Source organism: Sebastes umbrosus, chromosome 21, assembly GCF_015220745.1.
Source record: "Sebastes umbrosus isolate fSebUmb1 chromosome 21, fSebUmb1.pri, whole genome shotgun sequence".
Classification (NCBI taxonomy): Eukaryota; Metazoa; Chordata; class Actinopteri; order Perciformes; family Sebastidae; genus Sebastes; species Sebastes umbrosus.
The window spans coordinates 20,647,700-20,663,942 of record NC_051289.1 but is presented as its reverse complement, the minus strand read 5'-3'; the positions used below and the strand labels follow the sequence as shown (position 1 = coordinate 20,663,942).

Sequence of the window (16,243 nt, the reverse complement as noted above, 5' to 3'; positions counted from 1 at the left end):
CCTCCCCGTCTACCTTTTCTTCTCCCCTTCTTTTAAAGCAACACGCCCTCATAACTGCGCTGGCTCCGATGGTATTACTGCTTTTAGCACCACTAATACTCTTCCCCCACCATCAGTGGCATCTCATACAGTATAAGATCCCAATAGGCTTACAGGTGACCACTAAAGCAGGGCTTAGGACTGCATTTATGCTGTGACAACTGCTTCAACCCATGTCTTGTTGAACGCATTGCCGCACGTAATGTATGCAACTTTACTATAAGATTCAATTGGCTATAGGCAGCAAGAAATCTATCTATGCACAAGACACTTACAAAATATTGACAAAATGATCACTGTGCTTTTAGGGAGATATAATGTGACATCCACTTCATTGCTAGAGTAAAGTTTGAGATCAAAGTCCCACTGAAAGGTATTAAATTATATAATTGATGATAGCCCCAATATTTTATGTCTGCAAATGCAAGGAATGTGTTGTCTGTGTCTGTCAGTCGCCCAGTATAGGCCTTAAAAGGATAGTTTGGGTGTTTTGAAGTGTGGTTGTATGAGGTACTTATCCGTAGTCAGTATATTACCTAGAGTAGATGATGGTTGGCACGCCCCCAGTTTGGAGAAACAGGCAGGATTAACAGCACGGGAGCAAAGCAATGAACTGCTGTGGACGGGGCCGGCTGCGAAACGTATTTTAGCTACCTAAAAGAAAGGCTCACCTAAAAAAGTCAATATCAATTTAAATGTACTCTATATTTAGAATATTTTCACTGCTTTACCTTGCCGTCAGAAAGCCAACAGGGATCTGAAGTCATTATATCCACCTACAGTAAGCCCTCTTCAAAGCCACCAGACAAAAACAGTGATTTAACCTCGCAGAACTCAGGAGCTGCTGGTCTACCGCTGCCTCGATCGGTTAGTTTGTTTGTGTTACTGTGGGACTTTGGTGTTTTAAAGGGTTAGTTGGGATCCACCAAAGTCACACAATAGCACAAACAATCTAACAGATCAAAGCATTAATCGACCTGCAACTTCCGAGGTATAATCACTGTTTTTGTCAATGGAGTCTGGTGGCTTTGAAGAGAGCATAGGTGGATATAATGGCTTCAGTTCCCCGTCGAAAAGGACGATTTTGAAAAAATATCTAATTGTGATTATTTTGACTGATATTGCAATTGCGGTGATTTGCGATATTAGTGGGAATGATTTAAATCATTACTCTGATTTTCATTGGAAAACATAAAAAATGATTACGGTGTGATTTTTGCAGGGATCTGTACCGAACAAAGATGTTTTCTTAAGTGTGTAGAATATGATGTGTAGGTCACAACATCTCTGCAGCACCACAATATTCAATTTAAAATGGTATTTTTACACACACATATTGATTTTTTAGGTGAGCCTTTCTTTTAGATGGCTAAAATATGCTTTGCTGCCGGCCCCGTCCACTGCAGCGCATCGCTTTGCTTCCGTGTTGGTACTCCTGTCTGTTTACTCCAAACTGGGCGCATGCCGACTGTCACCTACTAGGTAATACACTGACTATGGATAAGTACCTCATACAACCCCACTTCAAAACAACCGAACAATCGCTTTAAGGTGGAACATTATTAAAGCTGAGATGGATTGACTTAAGTGGCTGAGTGTGATAAGACATTTCCATCAAGCACAGGTGCTCCAAATATAAGCCTCTAGACCTAACTGTCTTATTAATGAAACAATTTTCAAAAATGCCACCGCAGCACATTTGGATGTTTGATAGTTTTTCACTTCCTTCAATACAGTTGGGATTTTGTTGTAGCCAGCATCTACTTTTAAGATATTTCCGCCTTTTGGCTTCAACATGCTGAATGAGCAGCCTTACTGTCTTTAGAGCTCCTCACTCTGGGATCCGGCTGAAAGAAACCTTTGCTACGATAAGCTACTGTAATCAGGGCACAGTGAAGTGCTACAGATCTGAGAATTATAGAATAATAAGAGGAACAAAACTTGATGCAGTGTACAGTCCAGGATTTAAAATGTGATAGCAAGAGGAACGGCAACACTACTGTATACTCTGCTGTTGGATTTCCTCCTGAATAATGACTCCTGCCCTGTTGCAGACTGAGAAGCATTGCAGAGAAGCAGCAGACATCATTTCCCAAGTACTCATTCATGGCTGCAACATTTCAGTTTAGAATGATACAGTGCAGTCTGCTGTGACATTTTAAATCATATTTGTAGTTTATATAACAACTGTGGCTCAGACATACAGCAATACGAAATGACACAACAGTTCACTGACTGACAGCACTGTCCCATCCGTCCTCTTTCCACTGTGGAGAGCAACGGAGCAATTTAGCAGTAAAAAATGAAATGAAATGAAATTAATTGTTAATTATTATTATTTTCACATTGTCTGATTTTCTTCAAAAATGTAGTTTTTTTCCCACAAAAACATACAACATGTGTGTCTGTATATGTGTGTCCTCATTAAACAGAAAACTGATTTTTTAACTATTTTGAAACTTTGCATTGGTTATGTTTCAAATCTCATACTTTTTCTTTTTACTTTTATTACATACTGCAGCTGCTCTTACAAGGTACGTACTGTTGCATGCAATATGCATACAATTGGGACATTGTCTATCATTGCGTCTTGAACTTTGACCCACTTGCTTGTATATCCGCTGCGCAGAGGATTGTGGGTCAGAATAGCTAGAAAAGCATGCTGGCTTGCATACTGCAAAATGCGACCGGATGTAGTGGGACATACCTGGTATTTCTGGCATACTGCATTTGATATACATTATATTGGGTAGGGCTGTCCCGAATACCATTTTGTTGGGCTTCGAAGCTTCAGTGAGAAATATTCAAAGATATTCAAAGCTTCGGGACAGCGCCACTGCCGCACTACTGTACACACACGCACCTCTACACATAGTAAACAGCGATATGGGCTATTTTGGGATTTATAAATTATTATTACATATTTATACATATGAAAAAGCAAAAAACTAAGCATTCAAATACTGATTTGGAGGTCGATTACCATGGCAACAGCCAAAGCTTCGGCGCATTCGGGTCAGCCCTAGTATTGGGACATACTACATCTATTTCTGGCATACTAAATAGTATGGTAGTATGGGTATTGGAACGCACAGATTGTTTTCATCCATGTTAGCGAGCAGTATGGTCCTGGCACATTAGTGCCATCAACTGTCGATCAGAGGAATAACCTGGAACCTTTGGTGAATCGTGTCTATTGTATTAAGAAGAAAAAGTTCCCAAACTCTCTCCGAAACAAATTGAGTTGCGCCACCTGTGTGCCTGTGAACTTACATATTTGTCCTCGTGCACATGCTTGTTAGTAGCACAAGAAACAAACCAAATGGGGACCCACTCGTCAAAACGTTGCTCTATAGCGACACCGGTGGTCAAAAATGAAGTCTATCAAAATCTGAAATGTTTTCCTACATATTTCGCCTTTGTAGCAGCAGGCATCCTCCGGTTCTGAAAAGTGAAGCCAATGAGGAAGTGCCTTAAACTTGCATTCTTTCTAACAGCCACCAGGGGCGCAACTCCTCTGGTTGCAAAAAGAAATCTGATTGTATAAAAATGAGCCTACTTCTCACTTGATTTATTACCCCGGTAAACATTGTAAACATGAGTTTATGGTCTCAATCACTAGTTTCAAGTCTTCTTCAATACAACATGATATTCATTTAGTAAATTATGTTTTAGGGTGTGGCTACATTGTGATTGAAAGGTTGCTACTACGGCGTTGTCCGGTGTGGGAGTTGCAACTTTAACCCTTTCACAGTGTGTTTTCAGTTCATTAAAGTTAATTGTAACATTTTGGTGCCTAATAATGTCTTATTCAGTGTTCGGTTGCTCTTAGCTCCACCCTCTCGTGACACTTCTGGTTGCAAGGAATCAAGATAGCGAAAACCAGGATGGGGATGCCAAAATGCCGAACTTGAGGCTTCAAAAAGGCCTACCAGTACACATCAGCACTCTGCTACATGCACAGTGATCCACAGTATAGACTCCACATCACGAATGCATTAAGCCGGTTTCATAATCATCATGACACACGTAGGGGGAAAATATAAGTACGTCCATTTCCGCCCATAAATCGCTCTCCATTGTCATTTTCATTATCTTTGCATATTTCCCTGTTTTCATTTAGCCCTTATCTCAGTCAGACACTCATACGCTCGCTTGTCGTTAAGAATAAAATTACACCGCTATCGCCCACCCACTCAGCCCATATTCTGCTGCTCCATCCCTCTTGTCACCGCGGGGAACGACCGACGAAATGCCACAGCGATGCAGACGGGGCTTGACTCAGCCGTGGGCTTCGTGTAATGCATCTCCGAGCGTTCTCAAGGACCATTGACTCGTCTGGGGCAGAGAGGAGAGGAGAAGAGAGGAGAGGAGAGGAGAGGAGAGGAGAGGAGAGGAGAGGAGAGGAGAGGAGAGGAGAGGAGAGGAGAGGATGAGTGGAGGAGGAAGCAGGCGAGTGGCGGCGGCGATGCACTTTTTCATGCCTCTCCATCTTTCCGCTGTCCAGTGATGCGGGGAGATCAGGTCATTAGATCCTCCCCATCTCTGCCATTAATCTAATTAAGCCTCGGGGGTCGGGCCTGGCCCCTGACGTCGCTGTGAAAGAGCTCAGTACACGAAGAAGACCCTTCAATGTACTTGTTTTGTCATAGAATATTCAACACGTCATCCTGAGACGGTACATGACTCGTTCAAAACAGAATAGAAAGTGATTAAAGGAGATGAATGACTGCAATTGCAATATGACCTTTTACCTCCTCACACACACGCACACACTCCAGCACACCAGCATGTAGGCAATATATCAGTTTCACCTGTCAGTCAGCAGCAGAATGACAATAGACCTTGACAGTGTAACAGCTTGAGGTAAATTTATAGCACAAAGTGGAGGAGGCTGAATTCTCTCCGGTGGCCAGTGACATATGACTCACCGCTCTAATTGGTGTAATGCAGAGCTGCTCTCAACCAGGGGTCTAGAAATTATAAGAAGGTCTAACCAAGGGAGGCCAATTCATAGAGTAATCACTGTGGCAAATGCCACAATCATTACTTCTTTAACAATGCCATAAAAATCAAGCACTGTTCAGTTACTATGTGAGGGGGTCTCCCTTCAGTGAAGACAAGTAGGAGGAAGAGTGGCAGTGATTTTTTTTGTTGTTGTAGAAAAAGGCTGTTTGAAGGACTATTTCAGTTTACTGAAAGAGAACACTTATCCCAACTTTTTTTGTTGTTTATGTCTAGTGCTATTGGAAGTCGATGGGTCTGAACAACTTGATCATACAGAGTCTAAAAAGTCTAGAATATTTAAGGACAATGAGCTTTGACTTGTGAGGTGCGACCTCATATAATGTTGTTTTAGTTATGTTGGTTATATAGTTTCTTTCAAGTATTGTATGACAACCAGGGCTGAAACTGATGATTGCTTTCATTGTGGATTAATCTGTCGATTATTTTCTCGATTAATTGATTAGTTTTGTCTATAAAATGTCAGAAAATGGTGAAAAAACAGTGTTTCCCAAAGCCCGAGATGACTTCCTCAAATGTCTTGATTTGTCCACAACTCAAAGATATTCAGTGTACTGTCCTAGAGAAGTTAAGAAACCAGAAAATATTCACATTTGAGAAACTGGAATTAAAAAAAGAAAAACAAAATACTCAAAAATTATTAATCGATAATCAAAATAGTTGCCGATTAATTTAAAAGTTGAAACTAATCGTATAATCGATTAATCTTTGCAGCTCTACAACCCCTTCTTGTCTAATTTCAGCAGTGTTTTTGAATGTGGGGAAAATCAAAGGCCCTGAAAAACCTCAGGATTCTGGATCTCCGGTGCTTGACAGGTATGTACAGTGTACAGCGGGTTCATCTGAGATCTTTCATTACTTTTCTTACCCAGAGACGTGACCCAGAGAAGTCCACTGTAAGTTGTGAAACTTCACTGCTCGTCTATTAGTTTGGCTTTTTGGGTGCTAGAGTAAATTCGGAATCGTGATTCAGCCGAGTTGGAAGTTGTTAAAAATGTGTAAACTGAACATTATAATTCCTCTTTTTCACCGGTGCTGCTGGACAAGTATTACATGGTAAACCTCAAAGCAGGTCCACGAGGATTACAGTAATGATCCATGAAATCCTTGTAGGGGCTGTTTTGGCAATGTTGTTGCTGAGCATTCTGGTATTTTTACTTTTCTGTTGAGAAAGTTTTGACTTTCGTAGGTACAGTAAAACTGTTAATCTTATCAGCCACGGTGGCCCTCCCTGCTCATACTAAATATCAAGTTCTTCTCTATTACATTACATATTGCTATTTACTGCATAAACTTCTGTTAAAAAATGCTTGCCTGTAATGTGGTGGTTTAGGCCCTTATATTTGTTAAGGAAATACACATATATTTCTGCATAATATGGCACATTATACATCAATCTTTGTGTAATAATGTGCCTTAGATTCACAATCATGAAGTGATGTGCTGCCTTTTATATACTCTCTGACATATAAGTTAGACTTGGGTGATCAAACACTTTGCACACAAGGCGTGTTTAGCGCAGCTTGGGAATGGTACTAAATTTATCTTCAAAGGGAATATCTGACAAGTTGAAAAGGGGTGAGCGTCGGTGCTATACGAGGTCTCCGTCCTGATGAATATTGAGCGCTGCATTTCTGCCTGCCACCAAATGGGGGCAGGGCATCCTCTCGCATCTCTCCTCTCCTCTCCTCTCCTCCACATGATGAAACTGTTTTCATTAGAATTAGCCAGATGCTGTTGAGAATTACTGTGAGCTCTGAGAAAGCGAACCAGAGTCGACACCAGTGTGACTTATGAGCATTTTTAAACACAGCAACATCTGGTGGCACGTTAGAACTTGTCCCAAGAAAATAAAAAAGAGCCACAAATTCATCGGCAAACCCAAGAATTAATACTTAACATCTGATTCTTTTTGGATGAGGCATTTTGCGGGCAACGGTTGCGACTGTTGATACTCTGGGTGTCAAAAGCTTGGTTTTGAAACGGTATTTTGAAATGAATGATGACGTATTACGTGTAGGAGCTAAACAGAGGAGACATTTTCAGTGAAGTTTCCACTTTAATGCTTCCTTAGCATTAAAACCCTTTTGTTTCATCCAAGGTGTGTGTGCCTACTAGTGAATGCATTTCTTTGTTTGTAATCTTGGATCGCTTCTTTGTCTTTTATTTTCCACCAAACCTGATTCACAATATTTTCTGTCTCATGTCAAAGATTCCCTTATAATTTCCTGGATACCAACCAATAATATTAACAATGAAGAGCTGATCCTCCATCCCGAAGTGTGTGTTCAGCCGCTAGCTAAAGGCTGACGGAGGGTGAGATGAGGTAAGCGAGGCCATAACTGTGTTTTGATTGGAGAACTCCACCGTCGAGGTACATCTGACATTCCCATTGTTTCACTCTTTCCATTTCATCTTTCTTCCCAAGGTTGCAGAGTGCTGCTTTATTGGCTTTTCCTGGTGAAGATGATGTGTGTGTGTTTGTGTTTTGAGTGCATGTGCTTCATAGAGAGAGCATGACAAACCTGGGTGTGGGTTTGCAGAGTGTATTTCTGTGCGGCAGGTGCGCAGCAGAGAGCCACGGAGCACTGAGGTATGTCATTGAGAGGGCCTGTGGGGCTTAATGCCTGGCCGGTCGGCGTGCACATTAATCTGAATGAAGGCACAAAGTGACAGGCCTGTGATTTAGACTGCCCATTAAAGCTTACAGTCACATGTTTCCCACAGTCACAACAGAGGGGATTCGGGCTGGGAGGGACCGGCCAGCAGCTCAGGGGCTTTGGGTCGCCTACTGAGCAGAGGGGTTCTGGGTGGACAGGTAGCTGATAAGCAGGGACACGCTAACTCGTAGCATTTCACAGCAGGCCTTGAGATCTGTGTCCTGATGCTGAATGTCTCTTGTGACTGTAGTTATTCACATCTACAGTATGTCGGCATTATTTTTTCCACTAAGTCTATTTATGTTGCTCGTATACGTGCATTGTGGACAGATTCAGATCACACTGTAAACTGGGTGGAAAAGTTGACAAAGGAGGATGATGATGATGCTCGGATTGACCTCGGATCGACAGTTAAGACTGAAATGTAAAATTTGGAACATTCATTGTGAAGAAGGAAAAGAAAGGAAAAGGGAGGAGGGAGGGAGGGAGGGAGGAAAGGAAGGAAGGAAGGTAGGAAGGAAGAGAAGGAAAGGAACGGGAAGGGAAAAAAGGAAAAGGAAGGAAGCAAGTGAAAGAAGGAAGGAAGGAAGGAAGGGCGAGATGGGAGGGAGGGAGGCAGGGAGGGAAGGAAGGAAGGTAGGATGAGAAGGAAAGGAATGGGAAGGAATGGAAAAGAAAGGGAGGAAGGAAGGGAGGAATGTAGGGAGTGAGGGAGGAAAGAGGAGGAAAGGGAAGAAAGAAATAGGGAGGGAGGGAGAGTTTGGAGAGAAGGATGAAAGGAAGGAAGGAAGAAAGGAAGGAATGAAGAGAAGGAAAGGAATGGGAAGGAGTGGAAGAGAAAGAGGGAGGTATCGAGCAAGGGAGGGATGGAGGGAGTGAGAGAGGAAAAGAGGGAGGGAAGAAAGGAAATTGGACAGAGGGAGGGATAGAGGGAAGGAGGGAAGGAAGGGCAGAAGAGAAAGAAGGAAGAGAAGAAAAGGAATGGGAAGGGAAGGGAAGAAACAAAAAGGGAGGGTGCAAGTGAAAGAAGGAACGAAGGAAGGGTGTTAGGGTGTGAAGGAAGGGAGGGAGGGAGGGAGGTAGGGAGGAAAGGAAAGGAAAGGAAAGGAAAGGAAAGGAAGGAAGGAAGAGAAGAGAAGGAAAGGAACAAGTGAAAGCAGTGAAAGAAGAAAGCAAGGAAGAAGGGAGTGAAGGAAGGAAGGAAAATGTAAAGAAGGAAGGGATGGAGGGTGTAAAGAGAGAAAGAACAAAAGAGCGAGCGAGCGAGCGAGCGAGCAGATAGGATAGATCCACACATCACGGCTGAATAGAAGAGAGACGGCCAGTCAAATAGATCAGTGCTGTCTGGAGAGATGACAAGTTGATGCTCTCCCTTTGACATCGTGATCATTTCTCATGAATGTTAACAACCCAATTTTCTTTTTTCTCTTTTTCCTGTCAGCGTGTGACACCCCCCCTGGGACCAATCAAATCCTACATGACAAGGCTGTCAGCCGGCGTTAAGCTACAGGTCTCCTCATCACAACACTTCCAGCCTGACAAAGGTCAACTGTTGCTGAAAAATATTACCGCCTGGGTCAACGCTTCCTGAATTAGTTACATTGACTGAGGCAGATATGATGGGATGAAACATTAATGACCCGTGTGGGGGAGTGGACATTACAGCGGGAAACAACCGTAGGGTATATAATATCAATATTCTCTTGTGTCTATTGGCTTTTGTACTGAACTGAACGTAACATTGTACCAGCAACACCCTGAATGTACTACTGAATTGGTCTTAGGTATGATTTAAAGGTAAATTAAATTAAATCAAACGCCTATTACTTGTGATAAATCACCAAAGATGGAATGAAGCATCAACCTCCGGTGCCGAACAATGAAGCCGACGCGGAAGTGCCGAAAACTGCAGTTCCTTAAATGGCCACTTGAGGCTGGCTCCAAAAGCGAGTCAATCTCCATAGACCCCCATGTTAACATGGCCAACTTTACAGCAGAAATAAACAGGTTTACAGCCTGGTACAAAAAACAGTTTTGGTCTCTATAGCCATTATCTTCATTCATGACAACTGCACGAGGGTCAATTTTTATATAACTCACCAGTTTAAATTATATTAAGGCTTAAAGTTATACATAACTGAGGGCTTGGCTGCTTTGAGTGACAGCTGGTTGCCGTAGCTACCGGGTCGCTAGCTGCTAGCTGTCTGCTCTGCTGTGTCACCCGGGCCCTACTCAGCTCCTCCAACGATCCACCTCTTTGCTCATTTTTGGATTAGCCTGAAGTCAGGCTGTGACATCACTGCCAAGATGGCGATGGTCGGAGCCATCCACTTTGAGCTTCACATCGGCTCTTCAGAACCAGCGGGCAACCTCCGAGTCTAAGAAGTGAAGCCAATGCTAAAGTGCCTTAAACTGTCATTCTTTCTAATAGCCAGCAGGGGGCGACTCCTCTGGTTGCAAAAAGAAGTCTGATTGTATCGAAGTCTATGAGAAAATGAGCCTACTTCTCTCTTGATTTATTACCTCAGTAAACGTTGTAAACATGAGTTTATGGTCTAAATTGCTAGTTTGAAGTCTTTTTCAATACAGCATGATGTTCATTTAGTAAATTATGATCCCATTTAGTTGTCCATGTTTTTTCGTCTTACTACTTTAACCCTTTCACAGTGTGTTTTCAGTTCATGAAAGTTAATTATAGCCTTTTTGGTCACCTAAAAATGTCTTATTCAGGTTGTACTTAGCTCCACCCTCTCATGTCACTTCGGGTTGCAAACAAATGACATGGCAACTGCCAAATGCCAAGATGGTGACGGCCAAAATGCCGAACTCGAGGCTTCAAAGCAGCAGTCCACAAAGCAATGGGCGACGTCACGGTGACTACGTCCATATTTTATATACAGTCTACGGAGGGAACATATGCAAAAACTGAAAATGCTTCTGTGCTTGAAACATATAACAAATGAGCATGACACCACTGATGTAGATACACAGTAAAGATCAATCTTAAACGTCTGTATGACTAAGAGCCAGGTTTACACCCTTCTCACTCTCAGTAACTTTCCAGACGCTGCTCTGCCAGCGTTTTATCTGCCATCTGACCGCATAAACACAAACACGCACACACGCGAGAACAAGAGGAGGAAGGTGAAGGTTAATGAAAGGTGTGTCTCTCATCTTGTCTTGTGCCACCTTTCCACAGATGGAGACACTGATAACATCCTCCCTTTTCCTCTCCTTCATTCTGGCCCCCGGCTGCCTCCCCCCGCCGAGCTCCACTTCCTCTGGATAAGAGCTGTAGCACCGACTATCTTCACATCTAGGCTACGGATGCCAACTGTAATCTGTCAGGTCTGTGCGTGTGTGTTTTATATGTGAGGAATATAGGACAGCATTTCACTGCAGAGACCGTCTGTGCATGAAGTAACAAGAAGTATGGCTTTTTATGTATAAATGATCTCAAGATAAAGCAGCCATGTAGGAATAACAAAGGGAAGTTGACCCCAGCTTAAGGATACACACTGAGCTTCCAATTGGTGTTTTTAAAATGATAAAATGCTGTTTTGTTTATGATAGCGTTATCATGGTGCAACTTCTGAGGCCAATGCACAGCAGGTGGACGTGCACGTGAACAAACACTCCAGTAGCACTATTATTTCGTCTGACTGTTATTGCAATTCTTTTTATACTACTGTACTGAAAGAGATTAATTCACACAATCAATCTGCTATACATAACACGCAATGGGTTTCTCATGCTTATTAAAGTCGTTTCTCACCAGTGCGATGTGAAAATGCGATGCGGGAATGCGGAAAATCCACATTTGAATTTTCTGCAATGGTAACTATGCACATCGGGTCCAGTGAGTTGTGATGTTCCATTTTCATCAATGAGGCCCAAAGAGTTTCCTCCTAAATAGTGCCGTATCCACTCCATAACCAAAACCTATCCAGACAGAGAATGTTTAAGGGGTCAACATTAACTACACAATACATAAACTAATCGGACCCCAAAGGTTAGTGGTTGTGGCTAGCCCCGTTCCGTGACCAACATACTGTATAACGTTTGCAAATGCATATCAGCTACATTACCATCTTCATCCTATCCCAGCTGCTGGGCGATCTCAAGCCATCACACTGTCCCATCATACAGAGAAAAGCCCATTTGTCCGACAGTTCGTTACCCCGAAAACAAACGCCAATTGTTCCAAAAATACACATTCTCCATGCAACGAATAGAAGTGCATGGCTAATTATTATGCAGAATGACAGCGGTCAGTTGGAACAAAGGATTTCATTGGTTAAACATTCTGTAGGCGGTAGTACACTGAAAACAAGGTCTGTCCGAATAATTTTCCCGGCGTACAAATGTTCCGCAGGGGTGTGCAAGCATTTGTAAGAATCCACAAAATCATCTTTTTACAAATTTCCGTGTACATTTTTCAGACGAACATAAGTGCTTGGTGTGAAACGGCTTTTAGACTGCATGCAGACACCAGCAGAGACAGACCAAAAACACTGGCATTACCCTTTAAAAGTGGTAATCTTTGAGATCCTTTTCTCATCATATCGTCCTCACTTTTGCTGTTTTAATAATGCACTTCCAAGAGATCCCCTCAGTGGAACAATGTAATCAGGGCGTTCTCTGTGGGATTTCTTAAGATTATGTAGGTTTTGGTTTATCTTTAGTTTAGTCTTGGTAATCAACCATAGTTCTTTTTCCCGTTTATTTTAAAACAAACAAGAGACATAAACACACCCCACCCAGTGAATTAAAGGCCTTTTGTGTCGGAAGACATCGAATGCTTGGGCCACATCCACACTAATACGTTTTTGTTTTAAAATGCCGTCTCCGTCCAGATGAGCGTTTAAGAGCCATTTCAGAATGAATCTCCGTCCATACTACCACGCCTGAAAACATATCACATGAACATTCACATACACTAGGCATGCTGATGTAATTAGGAAGCAGCGCAGGACACAGGAATTGATTTAAAGTGCTCGAATAAAAGCTTGCCTCCTGCGCTTGTAGGCAGTAGTAGCATTATAAAATGCAGAATTTAATTGCACAACAGCTGCTGGCATAGACAACAAGGTCAGCAACGCTTGTCACTCGTTATCCATGTTGGAATTAACCACTGGTGGTAGAGGCTGATGTGGTTTGTTTTCTTCTTGAAAAGGTTCATGTGGTGGGGCGTGGCGAATCAGGGAAGGACACGTCATGACTGATAAGACCCCATCAGGAAGCAAACGTGGGTGTCTGTGTCACAGTTTTCAAAAGGTCTCCGTACTGTCCGTCCAGATTAAAATGCAACCCTGGAGATTTAAAACTAAAACAGGGTCAGCAACGTTTTCAAATGTCTCCGTTTTAGGGGTTCGAAAACGTCGGAGTAGTGTGGCCACTAGGGATGTCACAACAACCGATACTTCGGTAACAAGTCGATGCCAAAGCATACTTTTTTTCTACAGTACCGAAGGTACCGTACGATGCCTGTAACGGTCATTGGTAGGGATTTGACCGTGAGGAAAATGTTCCCACCGGTTAATAAACTTGTGACAACACCGGTGTTACCAATTACACTGGACATTTTACAAGAAAAGGTGACGGTCAATATGTGCAAAGCGCTGACTCTGATCTTTACCGTCGGGTGTCAGTGTGTCTGGCCTCTCCGGTAGCGTTTTGCTGCGGGGCTCCGCCGCGCAGGTTTACCTGGCGCCGCTGCTCCGTGCACACCGGCTGTGAAAGCTCCATCCGCCTCACGGCGATTACCTCATTAACGCTATGGTTCCCTTATAGCATTGGGATTAAACGTGAAATATTGCAGAATAGGTGCGTTTGCTATTCGCTTCGACAACTAATCCTCTGCCATTTCTTGGTCTGTCAACTCTCTCTCGTCCCGTGTGTAAAATATGACACTCGCTACTGCTGACGGACCAGATGCATTCACGGTCAGTATGTAGTGTCCGTCATCTGACTAGCGATTGATAACATGCTGCTGATACGCCACAATAAACTAAATCGGTCAATGCTTTTTATTTATTAGGCCTACTTAATGGCTACATGCTTCTGTTTTTTTTAATGTTCAAATGTTTTAAATCAAAGAGTGAGTGTTGAATTACATGGGATTTGTTTTTTGTTTTTTTTACCGTGGTATCAAATTGGGTATCGAGAATCGTGGAAATTCACTGGTATTGGTATCGACTACTAGATTTCTGGTATCGTGACATCCCTAGTGGACGCTAGGCATAAACATAGCAAAAGTTATGGATTGAGTGTGGAAGTAGAGTGACAAATGCAAACGTTTTCATGAGGTTAAATCACTGTTTCTTTGCGTTGTAGAGTGACAGAAGTAGAGGCATGAACATTCAATAATGTAAAACAAGTAAAATATGTATCTTAAGAAATGTAAATTACAGATTTAATGCAATAGACTTCTTCTTTGGTGGCAACAACCCGGCTATGCAGATTGGATTTCAACTAATGCTATTCAGATGTAGTTAAATGTTCGCTGGGAGTTGGACTGCAGTACCCAACATGCATTTTTTATGAATGTTATGATATAATTTCCATATGATGAAATGTTTATGACTGCAAATTTGTAACATTCTTGTAATTCAATTTAATGTCTTGTTGGGGAATTATGACGTGCCTTTGCTGTGTTGAAATGCTGTAGCTGACAAAGCTACAATTAAGCATAAAGTGGATGGATTTGAAACCGTTTGGGATAAAGTAGGACTGTCATCAACTGTCGGAGTTTTTATTGAATCAGGCCGACAACACCTCCAGAAGCCTTAACAGAGCCTCACTCCTCCTGCTCTCACACTTAGCAGCCATTACACCTACGTTCGCCCACTGCTGTACATTTCCTCCACCCTGCACCTACGCTTTGGCTCCCACTTAGCCCACAGCACCACAGAGGATCATTACTAACTCTGCCTTGGCCACGCTGACACTCATTTGTTTAGACTGGGAAGGCAGAGACTCTGGTGTTACCCAAAGTTTGTAGGACTGAGAAGAACAAGGTACTAAATATCAGATTATAGTGATGGCGGTATCTCTTCTTGTTTCAGTCAGCAAGAATGTGGATACTGTAGCTTTTGTATACTGTGTGCATACTATACTAAACAATCACAGGACTAAAAACCAGGCTTGGGGAGTAACAGAATACATGAAACAAAATTAGGATACAATAAAAAGGTAACTGTTTCCATTACTGAAAGAAAGATGTAATCTTATTACCGATATATTTAGTAAAAATTGGGATTATTAGCAGGATTCCAATTTAAAGGTGCTATTGATAACATTGATAACATTCAGCAACTAGATGTCGCATTCACCCGCCCCCATTCCACTGCATTTACTTCACAACAAGTTGTTGCCAGGCTGTAGGGGCGGCTGTGGCTCAGAGGGTAGAGCAGGTTGTCCATCAATCGGAAGGTCGGTGGTTCGATCCCTCACATGTCAATGTGTCCTTGAGCAAGACACTTAACCCCAAATTGCTTCCGAAGGCATACCCATCGGTATGTGAATGAGTATTTAGATTAGATCCTGATGGGCAAAGTTGGCACCTTAGCAGCCTCTGCCATCAGTGGGTGAATACTAACATTTAGTGTAAAGCGCTTTGAGTGGTCGGAAGACTAGAAAAGCGCTACATAAATGCAAGTCCATTTACCACATACCGTCGATCTCAGCGATTTATCCGTTTTTTTTCCACACTAACTGACGACCCAAGTACCCAATACCATGTGATACCAACGCCGTTTTACTATTGGCTCACAAGCCTTGTTAGAAGTGGGAACCAAACGTAAGATATATATATTCCACAGAAATAAACAAAACATTCGTTTTGGACCCGCCAAAAAAAAAAAGATTAATTCACAATCATATTTTTTTTCAGAAGAAGCCATACTTTTTTTCGGCACCTTTCTACAGGCTCTTTAGATGTATTATTTTTTCAAAAATATTCGCCCAAAAAAAACAAAAACTTTATCAATAAGACCTTTAAAATACATTTTTAAAATAAAGAATGATAAACTACCATGCACACACGCACACTTTACAACACTTCACGACACAAGTCTCACACAATGGCCTCTAACATAAAACATACATTCACCGGGTGGAAATGGAAATCCCCAGAAAAGGGGAACAACATCACAGTGCAAGTTATCGCAAAGCAAGATGGTTAGAAGCGCAGTTTCCAGTTCATCAAGATTATTCTGTCTGCTGAGAGGCATCTCAGCTTGAAAAGACGGTTCATAGCAAATGAGCAAACCCCTTCAAATTTCTGGTCCAGCAAACATAATACAGAACAAACTGGGAAATTTGCATGTAGATTAATTTCATTTATAAGGGTACTGCTGCTGGATGATGACAGCATTTTCACAGCTGGAAGGTTACTGTGATGTTCTTCCCCTTTTCTGCTTCACATACAAAATAAATGGCAAAATTTCAGTATTTTCAGCATTTTTCTCTTGTCGAAAAGTAATAAAGTTACTTTACTTGTGATACTTAACTACATT

At 42.2% G+C, this 16,243-nt stretch overlaps 1 protein-coding gene across 1 annotated transcript in view; it reads right to left on the bottom strand.

The window, feature by feature from the left end:
• The window catches only part of LOC119480952 (cyclic nucleotide-gated cation channel beta-3-like), a 43,349-nt gene that overhangs the window by 16,931 nt on the left and 10,175 nt on the right, over positions 1-16,243 (bottom strand). The gene's annotated exons all lie outside the window — the stretch shown is intronic.